General features: G+C 41.8%; 1 protein-coding gene across 4 annotated transcripts in view; it reads right to left on the bottom strand.

Moving 5' to 3' along the window:
- Window positions 1–24,484, bottom strand: part of LOC120901959 (insulin-like growth factor-binding protein complex acid labile subunit) — a 171,198-nt gene that overhangs the window by 73,438 nt on the left and 73,276 nt on the right. The window contains exons 1-2 of one of the 4 annotated variants that reach the window (XM_040310350.1): window positions 6,297–6,390; window positions 4,521–4,923 (exon numbers count right to left, since the gene is read on the bottom strand). The exons of 2 other annotated variants lie outside the window; for them this stretch is intronic. The gene's annotated coding sequence lies outside the window, so the exon portion shown is untranslated. Of the gene's footprint in view, window positions 1–4,520; window positions 4,928–6,296; window positions 6,391–24,484 lie in introns of those variants that run through there. One more of the 4 variants, XM_040310351.1, reaches the window with a different exon arrangement.

Here is a 24,484-nt window from a genome sequence, read left to right as displayed (position 1 = left end):
GGTGCGTTTTTCGCACACCGAGAAACATACCCCGCCAATCAAGGTCACCGGCGTGTTGTGTGGGAGAGTATCTTTGAACTTGCCCAGGGGTGGGTTTTTTTTTTTACTTGTGCAGCCGTATTCCAAACCCAGCCGAGTAGTTTCGGTTTGGCACACCTCGCCACGGTAGAAAGTCAGCAGCTTTGATTTTACGAAGCGATAGGTACCGCGAACTAATGATGTTTACGGGTGAGAAAGGATGTTCTGGCACTGGGCATGAGACTTCCCGGCATACAAAATGTGGTTTTGCTTCACCACGTGTGACATTGTTTGGTGCTGGCCAGCCGTGCCTATGGAGAATTAAATTAAATATATTCACCTAGGACGGTGCTCTGCGGTACTGGCACAGAATTTCGCCTCCAGTCGAAGCCATTCCCAATGCTGAGAGATACGGGCGCACACCTGCACGATGGTAACGATAATCTACACCGGTGTGCCTGCCAATAGAGCGTAATTCGGAAGCTGGGAATTGCGTTTGCCTACCGCTATGATTAGGTATATTAAAAGCATTTTCCAATGAAGTTGGCGCCTCTTGCTCTCGGTTATATTCAGCTGCGGTTTAAGTGTGTTAATCAAACACAAATTAGATTCGTTGATAATGATGCAAGCGGCACGGTTCATGCTCCGCGACTGATCCTAGAAGGGTTCTTCTGATAGCTGTCAATCATTCGGGGCGGGAGTTGAGCTCGTTTTTACGAGAGCTGATAGCCGTGTGTCAAATTCGAACGATTGCTGCTAAAATGTAATCACGTTTAACATATGATGATGTCGATCGTTCCGCGTTGACAAGGAGCGTTGCGAGTGAACTCTTTCACACGGACCCCTACGTCAGGTCGTATGTATGCATGTCCGTTATTTTATTTCGTATCAATTTTGCAAAAAAAACAGCACTGTGCAAGTTTTCCACCATTGTGCACCGTGGTTAATCGAACGGTTTTAAGCCAGGTGTCAAACCGTGACAGTAACAAGGGTTGTCAACGATGGCAACGAGTGTCGTTCGAATGTAACACTCGGCGAGGCAATTGAGTGGAAAAGAAACGGGCATCGACCCGTCGGGGAAGTGTTACTTTTTGTGGCAGAAACAGGGGAAAGAAACGAAAGCAAAATTGGAATGGAATATTCAAAAGTGTGTCAGACAGGGAGACAATTTAATGTAGTATAAGGGTCCCGAAAGGCTTCCGTACCCTTTGGAGCGGGTTTATCAATCACTGGTGCGAGACAAGCGACGGAAAAGTTTTATGAATTTTATTGCTTATTTTTTAGAAAAGCAGGCACTTAGGCAAATATAAAGAAAGATCTGTTACATTGAGTTTGATATAAATTTAAAATAAAAAAAAATCAATCTTTAACACACTCACGTCCATAAATTATCTCAATAATACATCTCCTACCGAACTCGCTCTATCTTTCTATCTTCCTTTAATTAAACAAAAGAACCGTACACTTCATCAACCGTCATCTACTTCTGCTAATTACAAGACACCGAAGATGTACCGGATTAGTCTTCCCGTATGTTTGCCGGTCTTTCGCATGGTTTGCTGAAATGCTTACCAGCCGCGCATACAACCGATTCCTGCGCTCATTTACATCAGTTGCAGAATTATCTAACTGTCTCGTACCACACGCCCATACACAAACACACACACCCACCCAGACATCGTGCAGTACCATCGTTTTCACCTGTTTCTGTTCGGTAAATATTTTGCGGTTCTCCTTACCACACCGCAAGGAGTAGGAGGAGGAGGAATTTTATTATTTAATTAAAGTTACTCGAACAAACGGCACCGTGTACGGAGGATGCCAGGCGCGCCAGGATCCATTTGCAAAACCAACGGCTTTGGGATAAAATTAGATTCAACTTCACCTCACATACCTTCATGATCAACCCACCATCTTTAGCGGGAGCGGGGAGCAAACTTAACTTTGACTTCCCTCAGAGCCCCGCACGGCACGGGATTAACGAAGCCCGGGAGCTTTGACTTTGGAGACAATCGGCAAAGATACGCCTCGATGTTGATTCGAAGAATCGCTTCGTAGGTATTCACCAGCATCAGCGGCAAGCGTCTTGCTAGCGATTTGGGACGACCGTTAAAGTGTGAAGATCGTGTACGGGAAGTGGAAAGCTCACACGTAGTACACGTACCGGCAAACAATTAAGACGTCCTTGCCGCCGTTCATTGTGTGCTCTGACACAAGCTTCTTCACCCTCGCGCACACGCTTCTGTTTCGATTCGAGCACTGAAAGTACCAGGTTGCAGGATGCTAATGGGGATGATGAGGATGGTAATGGGCGTTGATGGCGTAATGGGAATCAGTTGTGTCAGCGCAAACATACGCGAACTTGCCTGGCTGTGCCGTAGAATGACACGTTGCTGAGATACATTCCGTTATCCTTTCGGTACTGGTCATCTGGGCCAGCTAGTCATCCGCCCGGGCCCGCTCCAGTGCGAAATGCTGAACAACTTCTTCGCAACAGTACGATAGACGAGTTGTTGTTATTAGCGGGGTTGACCATCCCTGCTTCAAGAGGATCCTTGGCTTCAAGAGAGTGTCGCTAAGCAGATTAGCTCCACTGCAAAGCTTTCCGGCCAAAAGGGCGAGAACTGCCGGAAGCTCGACTTCCTATTCTTTCTGGTGAGCTGTCCGGCTTTTCAACCCGCAGTGTCCGCCAATAAATTCGTCAAGCAATCCTGCCTTTCAACACAGGCATGTTTGTCGAATCCGCTTCACGGCTACACGGCTACGGGACATGTGAAAAACCCACGGGCTCAAGTTAATTGATGCGAGATTTGGTTTTTGATTTTTTTTATCAACAATGAAACAAGATACGAGTGTTGGCAGTGGTGCCGTTTCGGGGTTAGAGTCCGAACGCATCAAGATTAGCCGCTAGAAAGGCACACCGTTTTCGGGCGCAGGCTCATGGCTTGTAATTGGGCCAATTTCTGGGATGCTGAACTGTCCGTCAAATGACAGGCACGATGGAACTGCAGCAATTCAGTTGGGTGTATCTTCTTTTATTCTCACCATTGATCTTGGGTACGTTTAGATCTTTTGTGTTGATCTGAAACCAATTAAATGAATTGTACGAAAATATTGCCCACTCATGCAAACTACGGATCGATGCCTCGCAGGCAGATTCCATTTCCTTTGGTGTCGTTCAAATGATCGCATGGTAGCAGCAGCTAGTCGCATGAAAGGTTAGAATTAAATTTGATGCGGATTAGCTTCGGCTTTATTTGGGGAGGCGTTTCGATCCCGTTAAAAGGTTTTATTTGGAATGATCGATCGCGCAAGGGATCGCGTGTCGTGTTTAGGTGGCGCTACACTGACTAAGCTTTTATAAGTAATCGATTTATTTGCTTGGTTTTACGTTTGTAACGAGGTAAAATCGCTCTTTTAGCATGTTGTTTGTTTTTAATTTGATAAGTTAGTTTCAATATGTGTTAGTGAAAATGAAATAAATAAAAGAGTGAATATTTTTTGTCTGATAAATTGAAATGTTTTTGTCAAAATTCAGCTTATTTTGTCCGGAAAAAAAATCGGACAAAGAGTGATGCAATTTGTCTCTAACGCATTCATACATTCCATTTAATTTAACCATTCACGCATTTCCAGCCATGGCTAGGTGCAAGTTGCTCGCATCGAGGTTTTTTTTGTTGAAGCAAATATTCAGCCCAATGCAAACATTGACCATCAACGAACATAAACTCCCAGCTTTGAACCAATTTACTTTTTGTTACACGTAAAAAAGTAAATACCATTTCCGTGTAAACGATGCGCCAGCTTTTTTTAGTGAAGTACAATCTAGGGTGTTACAATGCAGAAAATGGAGTGCACCCGTTATTTGCTGAATAGACGCGCATAGTAAGTGTTGAGAGTAGAGCATTTTCTGGCATGCTGGTAGGGAAAAAAGGAGCATTTTTAGTTTGATTGCACAGGTGTAAAGAAAGGGGTATTTTTCCCATTACATTTTTTAAACCATCGATGGCTGTTCGTGACTGTTTGTAATGTTTGGAGGTTTAAACGATGTTTCACATGCGTTTTAATGAAATACGAGCATTTTAACGTTTAATTAATTTTGGAATAGTTAAACTCTTTATAGTTTTGAAGGATTTAATATAGTGAACTCTTTTTCATTCTTGTTTAAAAAATATACTGCGCAATTTAAATCACTCAAATATCAATATTTTTGCTAACGCATACTTAATTCCTTTTATGATTTACAATTTGCCTAGTTTTTTGTGTAAGTTTCTTTTAAAGTTTTTTTTCTTCTTTTTTTGTATTGATGAAATATTTTGTTATCCCTTTGCAACCGTATTCAACGAAATTCACATACCAAAGTAGCGCACAAAAATCATTTCTTATCGGACATATTGCTTTTATTGTCTTTCTGTTCTCACTCCAATCCCGCATTGATTGTGTTTTGTCGTCCTGTACGTGATTTTCAATCGTGCTCTGAATGTTATTTGATCCTTGCTTACCTTAGAAAATGTTCATGTTACACATCGATCCCCTAGTAAGGTGCATCAATGCTTCTGCAACGCTTCACAAGAACTTGTATTGCTGCTGCCGGTGGTGCTGTAACGTTGCACCGTTCACCAAAAGGGTAGGTAAAAAAAATATTGTTTGATACAATGCGTTCACGAGCACTTTTTTTCAAAAAAAAAAAAAACTTTCCATTAATCTTCTTCTCCTTTATAGAGAAGAATTTTTACTATAATATTTATTATTCGATTTGCATACACTTTTCTTCCATGAAATAATTTATAGAACACTTTTCACTATCACTCATGATTGACACGTTCACTAGTTTTTGTTTTTTTTTTTTTACAAAAATAAACACTTCATTTCACTCCACTTCTAAACCATACCAATAATGCTTCACTGCCTTGCGTAAAAATGAAATGAAAACAGAACAATCAACTAAACACATTTTAAACGTAAAAAAATGCCTCACCACTCAGCGCGGAGCCGCACAATACACATTTTCCCCGATAATCCGATCTGCAATTATTGAATTACACTCAACACCGGCGGCATCCGGTTGGTTCCGAGTTGTTGAATTACACCACCAAGAAGGTGTCCGGCACACGGCGTTACACAAGGCAATCGAGCAGTGGCGTCGAACGGGCCTAACAGGGCAACATACCCCTGGGAGAAGGAACGCGTGCAGGCCGGGGGTCGGAAAGCTCTAGTGAAAACAAATCGACGATAATCCGATAATTTTATACCGGTGTTGTTTTCCCGCTTTTGTGCCCGCGATGATTTCCTTTCCGCGAAAACACCTGGCCATGTTCCTTGCGGCCGGTCAGGAAAGGAGCAAGATATTCAACCGCGTACAAAAAGCCACACAAATACGCACACACACACATGCACGCGTACATAGAGAATACGACACATTCACAAACAGCTGCACAAAGGTTTTTTACTCACAATTGACCACAGCAGGGTGCCACCAGGGACACGGTAGGCCACAGGCCGACCGGCGCTAGCACTGGGAGGAAAGGGACTAGAACCGCTTATCGAAATTTATGATCACCGCCTAGCGCTTATAGCTTAATTGCCGACTCCCGAAACCTCACAGACATACGCAAGATAAAAGTCGGGATTTATGTATTCACTCTGTGCTTTGATGGGTTGTTTGATTTGAGCCTAAAACTGTCGCTTTTATTGTGAGTTATTAAAATGTTTGATCGCGAGCGATAGGGAGGGTACGGCAAAATCACGATTTCCCGTGGGATTTCCGTTTCTTGAAGGGTTTTCTTAAAATGAGATTATGAAGATGTGTTGTGCAACTGATTGTAAATAGATTTATCTAGATCATCTATCCACATTCGCCCTTAATGGACCACACAAAGGATCAAACGAGACGCCGTCAGTCCAATCCCGACCGTGCGCCTGTGCGTAATCCGAGTGATGCGCAAAACCCTCATATTTCAAATCCGCATGGCTGTTTCACGATTAAACACCTAACACTTCGGAAGCTTTGGTACGCGTTTGTGACAGACGCTAGTCGTGTGTGGCAAACCGAAGCGAGGAATTGCAATAAATTATAACCGAACGCACGTTGATCGTCCCCTAACAAACAATACGCATCATCTCACTCACTATGCCGCAAAGAACAATACGTTACACTGTGGTCACACTCTCTCACACACACTCATAAACGAATAATATAATCCAAACTAAATCACAAATAAAAGTGCATTTGCCACGAGGGTGCTGAACGGCGACCAAACAACCAAAACGAAACTTACGCGAAACATTACGCTAACGGCTTTTTTGTTGTGCGCGTTCTAACTGGCGTACGGCGCCGTTGTGGCCACGCGCGGCTATGTTGGGCAAAATACTGACGAGACGGTTCTGAAATCATCGCACCAGAACCGGTGCGTGCTGTGCATTGGCGGTGTAAACATGAACAGTGAGCTCTCACTGCCGGCGCTCTCTCTCTCTCTCTCTCTCTCTCTTGGGCAGTGTCAAACGTGAGAGTCAAAGAGAAGGCAAAGATGTTTAAGGGTTTTGTTGGGAACATAAAATTCTGTTCTAAAAGTAACGATGTTCTGTGTTTTTTTTTAAATTAAAATAACTAATTTTGTGCGTAATTGAAACATTGTGACAAATTTCTATTTACAAAAAAAAAAAAGCTAAAACGATGTAATCATTCAAGCAGCAACCCTGTACGCTCTCTCACTTCTTCGTCTACTCAATTTTATGCTGCGAGTGTAAATGCAATGTTTTGCTGCGGACTGTTCATTCGTCCGATGAACTTTTACACCGTCGCATGAACGCATAATGAATTGTGCATAATTTTAAACAATCAACATAAAAATATTCTTCACCATTAGGGGTGCATTCGATGTTGGGTTTAGAAGCACACGCACACGCTCACTCTCTCTCTCCATTTTTTATGTTCACGTGAAACAGAGTGAGGGTTGCTGACATGAGTATTAGGTGTACACACACAGCAATCTCTGCGACACTGCCAATGCACTCTGCCGTAGGGTAACGGTTTTGGTCCTTGTTCGCGTGCGAGCATTATTTTCATTGCGTTTGCTCAAGCTGCCAAAAATTGATAAAACAACTTCCCCGTCTCGATGATCAAATATTCTGAATCAGATATTCCTAGTCGTGTACTGTCGGGCGTTCTTGTGTGTATGTGTACCTATTTGGATAAATATTATAGGTGATGTTATTATTATGTTCGATTATTATTACTATCAGTTGTTGGATGCTGCTGTGCTAAACGCCGGTTCATGAGCATGTTTGCATATCTTTTGCACCATTTACGCTACGCTGAACGCTTGATTACTGGTTTCAAACGTAAGGGATTAAGCAGGAAATGGTAGATCATTAACGCAAAGCAAATATTGCAATTGTTTTCGATTTATTGCTTAAATCGTATACATTAAATCGATTCCCAGCAGGTGCATTTGAAAAATCACAATTGTAACAATCAACAATACTATCTATTTATATAAATTTCATCTTTAAATGTATTATTGTGTTAAATTTAAAGCATTTCAGGAAAAGCTAATTAAAAATATGTTTTGAAATGTTATTATCATCACTATCATCGTTATTATCGTAGTCTATTTGAATTTGTCACACTTGCAGCTTGGAGACATCTACCATTTCCAGAACAGAACGCTATTTACTGAGAAGCAATAACATGATGAAATGTCAACAGAAACCAGCATGAAAGTAAAATTGTATTTTGTCAAACGACAATTATTGGCATTATTATTTGCACAATGGGAGACACATGGTTTGGAAGGAATCACAATATTAATTCTATCTTTTGCTATTTGTAATGGGCACACAGTGAGTAATATGCATCAAAGGCAAAGGCAGCACACGCTGTTTAAATCATACAAGTTTCAAGGAAGTTGATAAGCAAATATGCTGTACCATTCAAAGTCCTAGATATGATGAATTCGGAGAAAATGAAATATGTTTCACGCAAATTGCATGGAAATCCTTCCTATCCGCTTGACACTTGCAAATCAATTGTAAATAATCTCTTATCATTATTGTTCTGCGACATTTGTTATGAGTTTTTTTTTACTCTCCAAATAAAATGCGACACAGTAAGCAATAATACTCAGAGCAAACGTATTTAGATTACAATGCTTTTGATACGCTTTTGATCTTCTCGATCCACTGCAAGAAGGGCTAACGACCGAGCGGCCCTATCGTAAGCAAAAAGTGATAACGAAATTTGATAAACGTACCCTACCTACCTTACTTTATTCGTGCACCGCAGCGACCTTTCTCTGCGCGTTGCTCAAATGAATTTAACTGGAAAGTCAATGTTCCCAGAAGCTCCAAGAAATGCTGTGTTGCATTTCATATCCGAGGCAAATGGCACCAAAAACCAACCGAACCAAGCATCGTGTCTTGGGCAGTGGTTTGTAAAATAAAAGGCAACAGTAAGCCCGGTGAAAATAAAAGGAATGCAACAACGAATCCTTCTCCAACGGGTAGTTTTGGGCCCCCGGGGCTGGGTAAGGTGCACACGCGCACGTCCCAAGATCCTCGGCAAACCATTCCAAGCGTGATAATTGAATGGAATTGCTTAGGCCATTTGGCAAACCATTTCATTGCCCACCCAACATCAAACGATTCACGATGATGGCGATGATGAAGGAAGGGTTTCGAGTGGTAGAAAGAGTGAGAAAAAAAGGGAAAAAGAGAGAAGTGTAGAGAACAAGAAACGTGAAAACTATTTCCGATTAGTCGCAGCGTTAAGGGATTCTGGGCGTTCTGCATGAGTTTCGCAGCGGAATGACGTATGTGTAAAAACAATGCCACGTGCATCGACTGCGCAAAAGGAGAGGTATAACGGTCCGGAGGAAGTATTTTCACTTTCACAGGGCCCGTAGTAGGGGAAAGCCGGGATCTTGTCTACCCTTTTCCACTCGCTTTGCTTCCTCCACTGTCAATCATTCTATTCGCTCAAGACGCATTTGCTTTTACGTGTTTGTGTAGGATTTATGTTTCAAAAGGATACAGAAGGGGGGTTTTATTCCTGTTTGGGTGCCTTCTCCGTTGATCCGATTATGGTTGAGCGAAATAACTACGCAGTCAAAGTCCTGCATTCCTGCTTATCCCATTTGATTGCTTAATACCCTTTCCATCTCGGCAAAAGGTGGAATGGGAGCATTGTTGATGAGATAATCGATCGTTTCCTCCACCTTCGATAGAAGCATGCAACAGCAGAAAGAGGGGGAAAAGTTCTGTAAACAACCGTTTTTGTACAAACACAAGCACTGTTACCACACTTCTATCCTACCGGTGCTACTTGCTGTGCAGAAATGGAGTGAATCTACCGCAGAAATAAGGGAGAAACGTCGCAATAAACATTCCATCAATACAAATTGGTAATATTGATAGCCTTTGGTATGTATTTTTTCCTCGTTTCAATGTGCAAGCTAGAGAAAGAAAAACAAAACAAACACACATGTACACCGTACCTAATCAAATGATTACAATGCTCGTCGCATAATCTATGCTACTGCGCGTCACCATTTTTCGGCACAGCTGTGTGCACATAGATGTGTGTGCGTGTGCGCGCACTATAGACACCTTTCAGCGTGCGTCTATTGTATTGAAAGTGCAGCCGGGTTGCAGTTGGCGATAGAAAACCTCCGAGCTGCTTGCACATCCCCCTTTTCGAGGGTGCTTGATTCGTAACGCTTCCTGCTTGGTGCGTTATGTTCTGTTTGCTTTTGCGCTATCTGTTCACCGAGCGGGGCACCCTATGCTGAAAGTGTAGCAAAACCAGTTTGTGATTCATTCAGCCAGCCGGTCAGACCCTTCCCAGGAGAGATAGGTCGCATTGTTTTTCGCCACCAAAAAAACGAAGGGATTGCTTCTGATTTTTGAACGGTTAAGCGACACACCGTCGCCCCTGTGCTGAAATGGGTGAATGAAGCGGATTTTCAGTTTTAGACGGTAGGTGGCTTTTCAAAACCTCCGGATTGATGCGTTTGAACCGGAGCGGGTGGTGTGAAGCCAGCGGCCACCGGACGCGAATCATACGCGTGTAAGTCCTACGGTTCACGATATTCACAGCGGAGTAAGAACTCGAGGGTATTATGTTGGGTGGGCTGAGGCATTGGGATTTTTTTGTTCTCTTTTGCGTTTGTGTGTGTGTTTTCTCTTTCCCCAGATTCATCACTTCTATTCTCTCTCTCCTTGTGAGCCGTATGCCGCCATAATTGTAATCATATTTGGACGTCTCCTATTACCATACGGTGTCGGGCTCGAGCAGAAGCGTGTGTGCCGAATGGTAACAGGATTACAGCACAGCACCACCGGATGCGAGATTGGCAAGAAGGTCCTGCCGCAAGGCCACACGTGTAGCAGCATCACTTTCAGCCCAGTGCCGGTCTCTGGCAGCATATGGACACCGGGAACGGGTATGAAACGGTCCTCCGCACATGCTTCAAACAGTGCTGAACGTGTTGAATGATGTCAAACATGAGCAGAAAATGGTTGATTTTTGCTTTGCTTAAAAGTCACGTTGCGACGCACCATTGACATGCTTTTCCTGGTAGGGACAGTATCCACAAATTCCTAAACTTTCACCAATCGATTCGACGAAGCACAAACCGTAGCCAATGTTCGTGTTTGCTAATGCGATTATTCCCTGTCACGCTTCCAATTCGCAACGCACTGTACCTGCACAGGACTTGTGTGTGTTGGGTTTTCGTTACAAATCATTCCACACGCCGTCCATCACGTTTGGAAAAAAAGGATATGCAGGGAGGGGAACGAAAAACCCAAAGGGGACACAGCAACGAAACATGAAATTTGAGCACGTGGTGTAAAATGGAAGCGAATAAATGTTTCATGATAAAAAAAACGCCAACGAGGAAGATGAATCCAGCGGCTAACAATATTGGATTGAAGTTTGCCCACCGGAGCTCGAAACGTCCTGCTTCGAAACGTCCTGCTTCGAAGTGACCCAGGAGGGAGCCTCTCATCGGGAGCAATTTCTTGAGTTTGAAAAGTAGAGCTGGAAAATAAAACTAGCAACCTTTCCTTGGCTAGCTGAATGCTGATGAATGGTGATAGTATGCATGCCTTAGCCTCGGCCTAGACGATGCCGGGAATGTACGTGTTGAACGAGGATGATGGAAAGTATTTGTTATATTAAATATCCATCCCTAATCCCTGGCTGGTGTAGGCGAAGCGTACGCGATGGGTCGCTGATAGGCACCGGTATACGTCTGAAATCAGTGTTTTCGGATTATATTGAGCATGATGGTGCGTCGATTGATCAAAACCCGTGCTTTGTTGTGCTAACGGCGCACGGTTGGTGTCAGGTTTTTAACCTTTTTTTTGTTTGTTACTACTCCCGTCGGGTCTAAACGGCTCTAGTGACAATGATTGTGAGATTCATCCGTCAACCCCTGGAACGAGAATTTGCAAACGGTACGGGGTAGGATATGCTGAAGCATTGTACACTTAACAATGCGGAGGATTTGAACTGCCCGGTTTCACGGTGCGTGAAATGTGACCCTCGAAAAAGGTCAGACATGTTACTTTTCGGCGTCATACAATGTTGCGTACAGTGGCAAATCGTGTTGGGGAAAGATTACGCATCGTCTTGCGGAGAAACGTAGTTAGGTTTTATTTGTTGTGAATACTTAAGGATGCCGCAGCTTCTTCCAATCCCTAAAGCGAGCCTTTTTTCTTGAGAAAGTTTCCAGACCTCTGCTATACCGTCATTCAAGAACTTGAACGGTTCGTCAGAGAAGCTTCATCGTGATGAATAGTTACTTGCGTTACATTTTCATGAAGAACTTTCTAAGAAAATTTTAAAGGTAGAAATTTCGTTGAATTCGAAGCTTTTTATGAAAAGCTTTGAAAAATTGAATTTACGTTCCTTTGAACCGCGTTCGGCTGAACCGACGATTCGAAGAATTCTTGCAAATTCATGCTAACGATTTTGTGCTCACCTATGATACTGCGTGATAATTGAAATGTCGCTTTGATGGAAATAAAAACAGCCGTATGATGTATTTAGTACAAAGTATGGCATAAAATGAATTTCATTCACATAATAACATAGAACGCTCTTGCATTGACAACTTGTCACTCACATAGGAATGTGTTTGTAAGTGATACGATCTGGCCTTTAACACGTGAACTGATGATAAATAGAAGTATATTTGAATCTGTTTGAATATATCAAATCTGTTTCACAATCCTCAATTTGATTAACAATAGAATCTCGTGCTGACAGTAAGACTCTTTGCTCCTTCCAAACGTGAGTGTATGCTGAACTAGCAAATATTTGCATTGGAATTGTGTCTGCAGTATAAAAACGGAACATCAATCCATCCTCTTTCCCAGGGATTGCTTATCTGATGCAGATTCCATGCGTGGTCATCTCTATTATTACCAAAAATTTGTGAGAAACCAGTGCAGGTTTGTTTGCCGATTCACCGTATTCACCACCTCTGGATGACATGTGCGTGCGCCTGTCTGTCTGCGGGTGGCAGCAAAGGTGACAACGAATGACCTGCCGAATAACCCCGCGTCTGTAAAGATACGCCCAAGGTGTTTGATGGCCAACGCTCACTGCACAAGCCCTACGCAAACACGACCACGCAAGAGGTTCGTGTTTGCCGGGTAAAACGCTGAGTTTGGCACGTGTCAAACCTTGAAAGCAGACCCAAGAATTGTGCTCCAGATGCGTTAGAATTATACGTTGATCAGCTGAGATTTATGCAAAGGATCGCTGGATGGCGTGCGTTTAATGTTTATCTAATGAACCCATGCGCGAAATTCAGTAACGTGTGAAAAGGCAGCACAAAAAGTGGATGGAGGAAAACCCTTTCTTCGGCTCTGCAGGCACACACACACTAATGTGCAATGTAAAAAAACATCCTCTCGTTATATGTCTTTCGGTTTACTTTCGGGAATCAACACAAAAACAAGATGCACCGTGGGCGCCGAGCAAGCAGTGGGAAGAGTTAATCATGTTCAGTAACGCGTCGGGACTGGAAAAAATGTGTGTGGCGCTGATGCCAATCACGATGGGCTGTCGCGATGCGGCACGTACTATATCCTTGCATGCGTAGCTCGTTGTTTAAATTTTTCTTTCTCTCTTTTCCCCCTTCTTTTCACATATCCCGATGTCGCTGATGAACTAATAAAGAACGGAAATTCGGCTACCGGGGTGGGCGAAATTCACATTAGAATTTTAATTTCCATGCTAATCCAACGATAGGAGATAGCGACTGAGCTAACGGAGAGAAAGAGAGCGAGAGATACAGCGAAAAAAGCAGAAGCCTGAAGATGATACTGATGACGATGATAATGAGGATGGCGTGATGGGAAAAATTTTATGTTGCTTCGGTACTGTTCCCATCTACTCTAGGCCACTGTGCGCTACTGTACCGGGCTGTTTGCAAGCGAAAGATCAAACGTAGCATGGTGAGGCAGAAGTGTTTTAACTCGCTTTTGCTTTCCCTCCTGTGTCTTTCGACCATTTTCCCATGGTGTTTATTTTATTCCCCAAACATCCTGCCACCGACAACCGCTGTCGGCGTCGTTATCACATCGGTTCCATGCCACATTTTAGCCGTTGTTTGGTGGGTGTGTTGTATGTGAATAGATTTATCGGTTAGAGCCGCCTTCTTTCATTTCCTTCCGTGGTAAGGGTACTTGTGTGTATCATTTTTTGTTACGGTGCAATATTTGCTCAAAAGGATTAATCGAAGTGTAAAGGTTGTTTAAAAGTGAAAAGCGTGAGGGAATAATATCAATAGATTTGATAAATAAACTGACGAATGTTTAATTGTATGCTTATGATGCAAGCTACAAAAAAAATGTTTTCCTGCTCCATGTTTTTTATTTCATTTTTGCGCTGAGCGATTTCACCATATTTTTCGTGTTGTCAATAGAGGATTTACTAGCATGTTTTGATATTCCCATGCTTATCACACATCTTCAGGGTAAAGACGTTGTATTAGATAGTTGAAACACTTACCCAAACCTTAGGAGGGGAAGAACATAGTGGTTTTTAACCTTTGCTATAACATTAGGTATTAATGATTGGCATGATTGGCAAACAAACATTTAAGCATTATGTTTTGTAATTGTTTTGATGTTTTAGTTCTATTTTCCGATTCAAATAGAAATTGAAACTTTCTGAGATATACAATTTTACAAATTATTGTACACTGTGGTGATCTTCGAATAGACATCCCTGACTTGCGTGACGAAACGCTCTATCGAGTTCGACACACCATTGAGTTCGACACACCATTGTGAATACTATAAATATAAGCAAATTTTAGTTTGTAAGGAGCACTCTGGAAAATACACTCAAGTCATACATACACCAATTTGTATCAGGTACTTCGAAGATTACCAACTTATTCACCATTATTTGTTTTTCAGGACCACTTTTTGGTACTCTTCGATCGCTTTGATAAGGCAAACTCGAACACAATTCGCCATTGTCCCGGTGTGCATTTTAAATATTTTTCTTTCACTCTCCAGTACTACCACTGATGTGCCTTTGCTGAAAAAAGGCTAATTGAACGCTTAATCACTCGCCAAACGTGCAAACTATGTCCAGGCACATTGTTGTGCCACGCTTCAATTGCTCCCGCTTCCGGAAGGCCGGGAGCATTTTTCGCGCACCCCAGGGAAGCAGATTGCATCGTCGGTAGAGCAATATACCATTAATTTGGACAATCATGCGAGTGTGAAATTAAAAAATCTGCTTCATCTCTTGCTGGTGGGATTTTTCTTCCTTTTTTCCTCTCGAAACACACACACACAAACATTGCTTGCCTGGAAAAATGATGCCCTACAGTAAGCTCGGACAGCATTTTGCGATGCAACGTGCACATAAAACTGGGCGTGGAGATAAGGGTAGGGTATGAACTGAAGTTCACTCCACCACTCGACCGTGAGCATCCTTTCAAGGTCCTTCAGAAGCGGCAGCAAAAACTGTAGCGAAAATCATTACAATGCCGCCCGGAAGTGGTACAGTCGAGAAGATGTTTCCGGTAGCCGGGAGTGGTTTTGCGCTTGTGTGTATGCGTGTATGTGTGTGTACGAACTTACTGCAAAACCACCCCGGTACTCGTAATGAAATTGATCGTAATGAAATTGATGCTCAATTTTAGTGAAATCAATTTTTTACAGTTCAGCTATTAGTTACAATATTTTCCGGTGTGGGGTTGAATGGAGTTTCGTCCTCGATAAGGGTGCGTAAGGATTCTCTGCCGTGGCGAAAAAAGGGCAGTGGGAGAAGTGATAAATGACACACAGTGGATATGCGTAGGAAGAGAAGAATATTAAAGTGGATGGTTTATACGCAAAAGTTCAGAGTGTCACATGTTCTTCCCTCGGCAATGATTTCAGCGACTTTGTTTAGAGGGAGTTTTTGTTTTGTCGTTAGCTCTTCGAATTGAAAGTAGATTTTCTGCTTCCTAGAGTACAGAGTTGAGCCTACTTGCTGAAGGAGTTCAGCAAGTATTAGCATAAATCTCTTGCCAATCGAAACAACTGTGTATGCTGGACTGATGTTGCTTGCCTGAGGCCTGATGTGCAATCCTAAGATGTTCGAAGTCTGACGCACTCACTGAGCGTATTTAACGCTTGCTTAATCTATCAATCGATTAAAGAAGATGGCGGTTTGTGAAAATGTTTTTCTTTCCTTGCACTTAATCCTGCCCCGGATGCCCGGCTGGCTGGTGGTCGGGCGGACTGAAGGTGGGTGCAATTATTCGATATAATCGACAATTAATTGGATTTCTGGACGCCAGCACTGGCGTTTGGCCGAGTGGAACCGATACGTTAATCCATCATTTGTCAGGGTCGGGTTGATTGGTGGGCGATCGAAAGTGACAACTTGGCGCAATGTGGCCGGTGGCCGTGCTGGTGAACTGATTGCAAACTTTGCCCAAGGTTCTGTTGGTAGGAGTTACGTTGACAGATCAGGCAGTGGAAAAGATAATATTGATTACTTGTGAAGCGTACGGTGCGGAGGTCTATTTTTTTATTGAGATACGAAATCCTGTTTCGAGTTAGTGTTTTTATGAATGATAATATGCCTTTGTTAGCAGGCCAACGAAGGAGAGCGAGAGAATGAATTTGCATGACACTATAGTTTCATCACATAATGAACGAAACTAGCGAATGGTATATGCAAAAAATAGGTATAAAAACGTCAATCATATGTTCATTTTCATATTTTATTCGATACTTTTTTATTATCAAATAAGTTAAGGAAATAATTGTTATTTGCTTTACTGAAACATCAATGAGGCTCTCCGTAAAAGCATAATTATAATATTTTAAATTAAATGGTCTAATGCAGGGGCCTCTAAACTGTTCAGTTCGCGGGCCGCATTACTTCACAAATAACGTTGTTGAGGGCCATTGTTACGTTACCTTTAGAATGAGTGATAGTTAGAATCTTGTGTTGATTATATCATACTTACTGAATGTATCAAATATCTATAGCCTTCTTTTATTAAATCTTACTTTTCTTGTAACAAAAGTAAAAAACAAAATATTTTTTGATTACTTAGTCAACAAAATAAACTATTTATTTTAACCATCAAGTCATCGAGGACCGCTTTACAGGCTATTCAGGGCCGCATGCGGCCCGCGGGCCGTAGTTTTAGAGACCCCTGGTCTAATGCAGAAAGTTAAAGGATTGTCAACTTTTCAAAATCAACCATTCAAACTTTAAATCTTATCGCTGGTATCCCTAACATCACAAAAAAGCCTAAGGCTGCAAACAAGTCAATTTGAAACTCAGGAAAAACTACGAATCATGTTAATTATTCGAACATTCAGGTTTAAATTCTGGACATCCTTATATGTGACGTTTAAAACTTTAACATTTAATTATTTCAATTCAATTCAATTTTTGAAAACTCAATCATTTGAACCTTTCAAAAGTGTCTGGGATGAACTGACTGGATGAAATGACACATGTTACGACAAAAACTAAATATTGCATGGTTTATCTAATTTTTCTTTAGTTAAATGTAATTATCATAGCATTTGTGGCTATTTTCTAATGTCATTTGCTTAAAATTCACAAAATATTCTTAATGCTTGTTTACTTCATACTAGATTTTAGAGGGTTTTTTTTATTTTATTTGACATATTTGCATACATTTGATGCATTTGAGACACTTGCAACATTCTTCAGGGTGTCTTTCTTTACTTCAAGGGCACTTGTTTATTTTTATATTTTGAATAGTTGAATAGCTAATGCACAATTTTGCTGAAAGTGTTATAGCACTTTCGAACAGTTTGACATACACAAAGTATGCATAGGAGAATCCATTAAAATATTTATCAATGACCCCATAGCAAACCAACGAACTCACATGAAAGAAACCCTTGCTTACTTGCCGGACAGCACATGAGTTTGCATTAATCAGAAGTTTCTAGAATACGAGCAATTCCTCGCAAAAAAGCAATCTTCAAAAATCCCACACGTGAGCATTGCTACCGAATATCCTGTGGTGATTGATTCACTGCAGCGGTCGAATTAAACGTGTCCTTAACAAACAGTGCTGCAGTTTGGCTACCCTGGAGAGCATTCATCAATGTTGAGCTACCGGACGGATTCCGAAAATTTGTCGTTTCACAAATTCTATTCCATTCAATGGTGAGAAGGTTCACAGCTCCATACTCACAGCCAAGGGTCACATCTTCCCGATAACGCACGGTTCGATTGTTCAGCAAAAATTGATTGAAATGAATCGAACAAGAGACACGGTATGACAAATTCAAACACTGGATAAGACCGGAGCTTTCGGAGCAAATTATTCCTCAATCGTGTGTGTGTGTGTGTGTGTGTGTGTGTGTGTGTGTGTGTGTGTGTGTGTGTGTGCGCAAATCGTGTTAACGTGTGTTCGGTTTTCAAAACTCACTAACCATGATTGATTCCTGAGCAGGTTGAAGCCGTGTGAAATTTCTAAACAGTGCTGTTGAATAATTTCTCGCACACCCACCGGAGAGGATGTGGCAAAAGTGTTCAATAAAGATGTCCGTTCGTACGGTAGCTTATCGTTTCACACGTCCAAAGAGGGACTGTGATAAAATCCCAGGCAAAAACACCCTGCCAGATCTACTAGCCGAGGACTTACGGCACCAGGATCGGAGAGTGGCGATGAAGAAAATCTCGGCGCAATAGAATGTCCAACCCAGTCGTCCCCTTATTCCGCTCCGCTACATATGATTGCTCCGGTGCGAGACACTAGTGTCACGCCATTATCGAGACAACATCAACATCTGCCAGCAGGAGCTACTTTTTCTCAAGGTTTTGTCCCCTCACCAGCGCTCCTTCGCATTCGGGTTGTATGCTAGAAGCGAACGCGGGGATAAACCTTCAAACCCGTAACGTGGGACGCTTGCTGGGACGGTAGATCCTTTGCGAAATCCTTCGGCCCCTCCCCAGAAGCTCCCGTGAGTGTTGGCGCTGAGAAAGTTCGTTCTGATTAGCAAAGAGCAGAAGTTGGTGGTGAAGCAGGCAACCGAACAGCAGGTCGGACCCGAGAGACGGCTGTCTTGCTGGATACGCTTTGCGCATTTCAATCAGTTCTAGGGGATCGATGGCTTGAGTTGAGTGTTGCGTTCCCGGGGTTTTGGCACTGGTCGAAGGTTGAGCTTGCTTGGGGAAAATGCCTTCTTCAAAGCAAGAGCAACTCCTTGCAAAACCCAAAACCCGAACACTAGACTTACTAATAGAAAACTGGGTAGTGTTGAGAGTTTTCTTGAGCGTACGGTTCCAACAAACCGGCAGCTCCGCAGAAGAGACCTTAGATGTGAAAGTTCGCCAAACCATTTCGATGAAAGATTCACATTTACTGGAACGAGCAAACAAATATGTAAACTATTCTTTTGGTGTGAAGATATGACTCTACAGCACTTGGAATGCCTTCAGGAATTTGTACGAAAGGAGGAAGCAAACGAAAAGGGTTTTTTTTCTCTGAGCGGGATACTCTTGTGTATTCCCCCCTTTTCGTCCCACAGGGTATTCACACAGTCGTTCCCATACAGAAAAAAATCCGTATTGATGCAAAATTTTCATTTCAAATGACCCCTGGTGCCGATGTCCTTTACTTCGAACCACGGGTAGAATTGTTTGTTTCACCCGGGCGCGTGTTTTTTCTATGTTTTTTGCTTCAGTTTTTCGTGATCCTTTATTCCAACGCCGATTCAGCCGTTCAGACGATGCGAAAATTGGCCTTTGTTGTCCGACTGATCTTTGAACCGAGAAAACCCGAGGAAAGCATCGTTTGACCGGGGCGATTTTTTCCGACAAACTTCTCCACCCTCTCTTCCCTCTCTTTCGATCATGCAGGGAGTGAATCCATTTGCAGCATCAATGAGTTCCGGGATCTTTTTTTTCCCCGTTCTTGCCGGCGAGGGTAAAGTTTTCCCCGTGCTTGTTTTTTGTCCTCAGTTCGAATTTCGGTTCCTGCTTCCGCATTATCTTCATTTATCGCAAGTCAACCGGAAACGGTAGCTTTACGGTGAAGAGTGACCCGTGTTCGGGAAGGAAGTGGCCAGTTAGTGTGTGGGTAGGGCTGTTTTTTTTTGTTAATTTGTTTTCCTTTTAGCATGTGATGTGATCCGAAGGGAAACGGACGATAAACATGGTTCCGGAGCGCTTTCGGTACTCCAGTTTTAACACAATTATCTCGTTTTCCAATATGAATATTGGATGGATTTTTATTGTTTGCATTTTCATTACCTCTTCTGTTGGGTAGGTTCACTGTTTTTGTTTGTGCGCCTGAATTGAACCGTTCAGTATATGAGCTTTTTTCGTTCTGTTTTTGAATGATGGTTCGATGAAGTATGCTTTAGGGTTTTGGCTTCACTTCGACGTTCCCTTCCGTTAAGGATGGGAAGCTTTCTAGTCCACATGAGAACAAGATGCTTCATTGGCTGTGTACAGGGTTTTATCACAAAATCTCCAACAAATAAGTAGACCGGCTAAAGATAAAAACAAAAAATGCCCAACCTCTCGCTGTAGATTAAGGCTTTGATACTTGACATGCTTTCTTATTTTTCTTCTCTTTATTATTACACACAGCATATTTTGTTGAGTGAGCTAGAATATACGCTCCAGACAAAAGTGGGCAACAAATTGGCCTAAAAATTGAACGAGCCCAGCAAGCATGCTTGGAGTCAATTTCAATTTAAGCTCGAAACTTATACGCACACGCCAATACGCAAAGAAGCAAAAAACAGGGAATCAATTTTGTGGTACCAACCATCCGCAAAAAAAAGATGCATGGTGAAACAAAACAAAAACACAAATACATACCGTGCGAGTGTGCGGAAGAGTGACGTGAGTAATTTAATCAATGGATACAGGTTTGTTTAATTAACAGTGTTGTATCGGAATTTAATATATTTTCATCCATTCCGCTTTTCAATATCACAGAGAGAGTGTCTGTTTGGGTAACGCAGAAAGGCATGGTCGTCCCGTTTTTTAGATCTGCAGTGCACTTGTATATCGTTGGAGATTAATATGAGGGAAGTGCTGAATTTTGAATAGGATTTTTGAATAGGAATTGAAGGGAGACAGTATTGATTTTTTTACGAAATTCAATTTGAGTGATTCTTATGAAAGCTAAAGTCAACATTTGTTTTGCATTCATAATATCACGTTCCAATAGTTTTGGTGAGTTACCGTCGCGTCCAGACAAGAAAAAAATGTGTTTTTCGCGACTACCTTTACTGGTTCTATTTATCGAATCAAAAATTAAAATAATATGAATACATGAAAATCAAATAAAAATAATTTAACAGCATCATTGAAAATTACCCAAAACCAACATAATCATGCTACGAAACCCTGATACGACTAGACCACTCTCATTTGTTGTAAAAAAAAATCACTTAAGATCATTAACTATCTCTATTTGCTGGACAAAGAGCGCATCCTTCTTCGCGAAGCTACCTTACCATAAAAAAATGCTTGCTTTTGAATTGTTACTGCAGTCGTTGTGGGGAGTCGTTTTGAATCGTTAAAAAGTAAAATACCATTGCTGGGAAATGTTGGAGAAATTGCTTCTCTACTTTAAATCTTCGTCCTTCACCGTCATAAAGAACGCTTCTTAGCCAACGTAGTTTATTTGCCAGTCATTGTGATCCCTTTCTGTCATCGTCGTGATTTGAAATGCGCTTTTCTGTTGTTAGTTTATCCACTGCACCGAACGGGCAGCTTGCTTGATGGTTTGGCCAGCAAAAACGACATTCATCCGAAATGGATTACATCTTTCGCGGTGGATTTCCTTTCCGGGAGATTACATGATCATAAGTCATCGCAAATGGATTTTGGAGAGTTTTTTTGCATACTTGTACATTTGACTTAATAGCTCACAGTGAATTGGAATTTCGGGCTTGCAAATTTCCGAAGTATTGAATGTGAACAAATAATAAGATAATGTGTTTTATGTTCATGTAGTAATATCATTTTAATAGGATTGCCGTCAATGTTTATAGAGTATATCAATTCTTTGTGAAAAGTGAATATGACTGTATTTCCAGTTTACTCAAAAAGCTAGACTACAACACTCGATCTTAAGAATCGTTTCGGACCTATCTTCGTGATTTACATTCTTATTTTATTTCACACGCAAACTCATTACTAAGGCTTGCTTTATCCAACCATCTATCCAGAGAAAAATGATCCAAACGACGATGCTGGATGTGAATTTCTTCCGGCAAGCGTCGTCGATGGTATCATTATGCCTAAGCATGTCCACACCATCAATTGTCACTCGACGAAACACCAGTCCCACCAGCCCCCCAGCTCGCTTCATTTCAATGCCGATGGGTATCATAAACGGTCGACCCATCGGCCGGAAACGGTAATTTGTAGGCTGGCAATAGGCGAGTGTGCCGAATGATCTAAACCGGCCCTGCTGCCCTCCGCAAACGGTACGGACGATGCTTGCCGAGACATCTTACGCACGCACGACAGAAGAGGTCTTTGACTTGTGGGACCCATACATTATGGGTTCAGTTTTATTCGTGCGATGATTTGTATCTTGCTCCATTCTACCACTGATAATCAATCTCGAAAGGAAACGGAAATGATTTCATCACGTTTGTATTGGTTAACGTTTTGCTGCGACAGGTTTTTCGTTAAGCATCTTTCTTGGGAGAGTTTTCAACATTCGGTTTGTGGTGACAGCTGATAGACACCTTGCTGTAGTGTCCATATCTTTATCATCTTTGGCAGCATGGGATGATGGAATGATTGGGATTGGTAGCAGGTAAAAGTGTAACATTAATTAGGAGATAACTTTGAAGAGTTATGAAATCATTTAAAGAGCTATTAAACAGAAAATATCGTAACAACTGTTACATGTTTTACACTAAGTTTAATGAATGTACGTACTATGTGTAGAAACACGTCTGTTGTTAAATTTATTACAAAAATACAAAAATTGACAATTATTACTATTTTTAGCTCAATTTAAAAAAAATGTATAGAATTAGCAATATTTTAGGAAAATGGTTTGAAGAGTACTTATGCAAGCTAATCGTTATGTAAAACGATTTGGTGAACACGAATACGTATACGACACACATATTTGTGAAAAATAAAAAAAAATTGAGCAAGACCATTTAAGTAGTAACAGTAAGTCAGAAAAAATATAAGCATAAATTATTAATGTACTTTAAAACATCATAAGTTTTTTTTGTCAATCAACTGTTTTAGAAAGATTAAATATTTAATTCATTCTTTTCTCAGTTTTGCAAATCAATCCACATAAACTGATTAATATTTATTTTTTAAATCCTAATTTCTTAAGATAATAAATTTGATGCAGTAAAGCTTTCGTCACAAGCTATTCTGCTTTCTACGAAGTACACACAAAATACTTCATTCCGGAGTGTAACTACCCTAAATCAGCTCCAAAAGCATCTATCTTAAAGATAGTGTTGAACTGAATGAAGGAAAGTGGCAGTGTTTCGAGTGGCTGAATGAAAGAAAATCAGTGCCAAAAATGTGCCATCGCTCACCAATCACCCCTCCCTCCCCGACACCCTCACGCTCACTGGCTGGATTTGGCAGCATTGTTCAGCTGGACAAAGTTTTGCTGATTACGGACGGCGACAGCTTCCGGCAACGCACGGCAAGTGAAGCTCACGGGGAACCCAAAACCGTACTAACAAGATAAGTAACGTAACGAAATCATTTATGTTTCGTTCTACGAAAGCATTCGCAACGGGATCGATGCTACAGCAGCTAGTTCGGAAAAGCTCGATACACGGAAATGGGGTACCAAAAAGTCCAATAATTAGCCTTCTTATTGTTATGGGAAAGAGGGAACGAACAGCATACGACAAAAGAAAAGGAGTACAGGGAGTTGAAAAAAGAGAACAGTGGTATTTTAGAGCTTTACAGTAACTGTGTTAATGCCTGCGGTGCAATGGCGGTACACGGTTAGGAAAGCGAGTTGAGAGCAATTCGCACAATATTCTGCTCGATTATTCTCATAGACAATGTCTAGTATTCTTGCAATATTGCACAATACACAGTGAGCGTACTGTGGTAGACACTACATTCATTGTTATTTGGACTATAACAACGTAACTAAATATTCCTAGAAAGTCCAGCATTTCGTAGTGGACGATACATGAAAGGTGCAGAATGAACAATCTATAATGAAATGAAACAGCTAGTAGTAGCACCTTCTTCACCCTTTCGCCGGAGACAGCTCGAACGCGGTCATGTTGAAGTTTTTAATTAATCCTTTTCTTGGACTTGTGTCCTTTGCCTAGAGTTTTATCTTATTCTCTAAAGGTTTGTGTTCTTTTGTGGAGCAAAACGTACCCGTTGCATTTGGGCAACAGCTAGAAGCTAGAACATTTCTTGATGAGGTCTCAGAAACACCCGAACAATGTACCATTTCCGGTCATATCGTTTCCGTAAGTTCGGAGCTCCATTCCTTACCGAGGGTGAGGATTGCATTGGAGCAAAAGTTTCGTTGCTTTTGCCCACCGACTTTGCATAAAAGATGCAGCTCAAAGCATCCCAAAAACTTTCCCCGCGTCAGCTGCACTCAGGCAGGCAGGCAACACGGAAGGGGAGGATAAATTAAAAGACTTTCTACACGAGATTTTCCGGATCGGAGCGAGGGAAACTTCGGGCGCTTGCTGATGTAATCCGGAAGATACACAAGACAATGGTGCATCGAATGGCGTTGGGTTTGAGTTGAAGTATTAGCCTTCCGGTGCTGCCTTTCCTCCTATGGGGGTGTCAATTGAAGTGTGGAGACGAAGTAGCATCACCTCCACCTCACCCATGGCTTCAATGGTTCTTATTTGGGAAGTGTTAATTGAAATGAACACCTGGTATAAGCAAACTTCCCCATTTTCGGCAAAATGTATCTTACAATTATGCCTGCATGGGTGGAAGTTC

The sequence above is a fragment of the Anopheles arabiensis genome, chromosome 3 (genome assembly GCF_016920715.1).
Source record: "Anopheles arabiensis isolate DONGOLA chromosome 3, AaraD3, whole genome shotgun sequence".
In the NCBI taxonomy this organism is placed as follows: domain Eukaryota; kingdom Metazoa; phylum Arthropoda; class Insecta; order Diptera; family Culicidae; genus Anopheles; species Anopheles arabiensis.
Note: the sequence above shows the minus strand (reverse complement) of the source record. Positions and strands in the feature narration are given on the sequence as shown.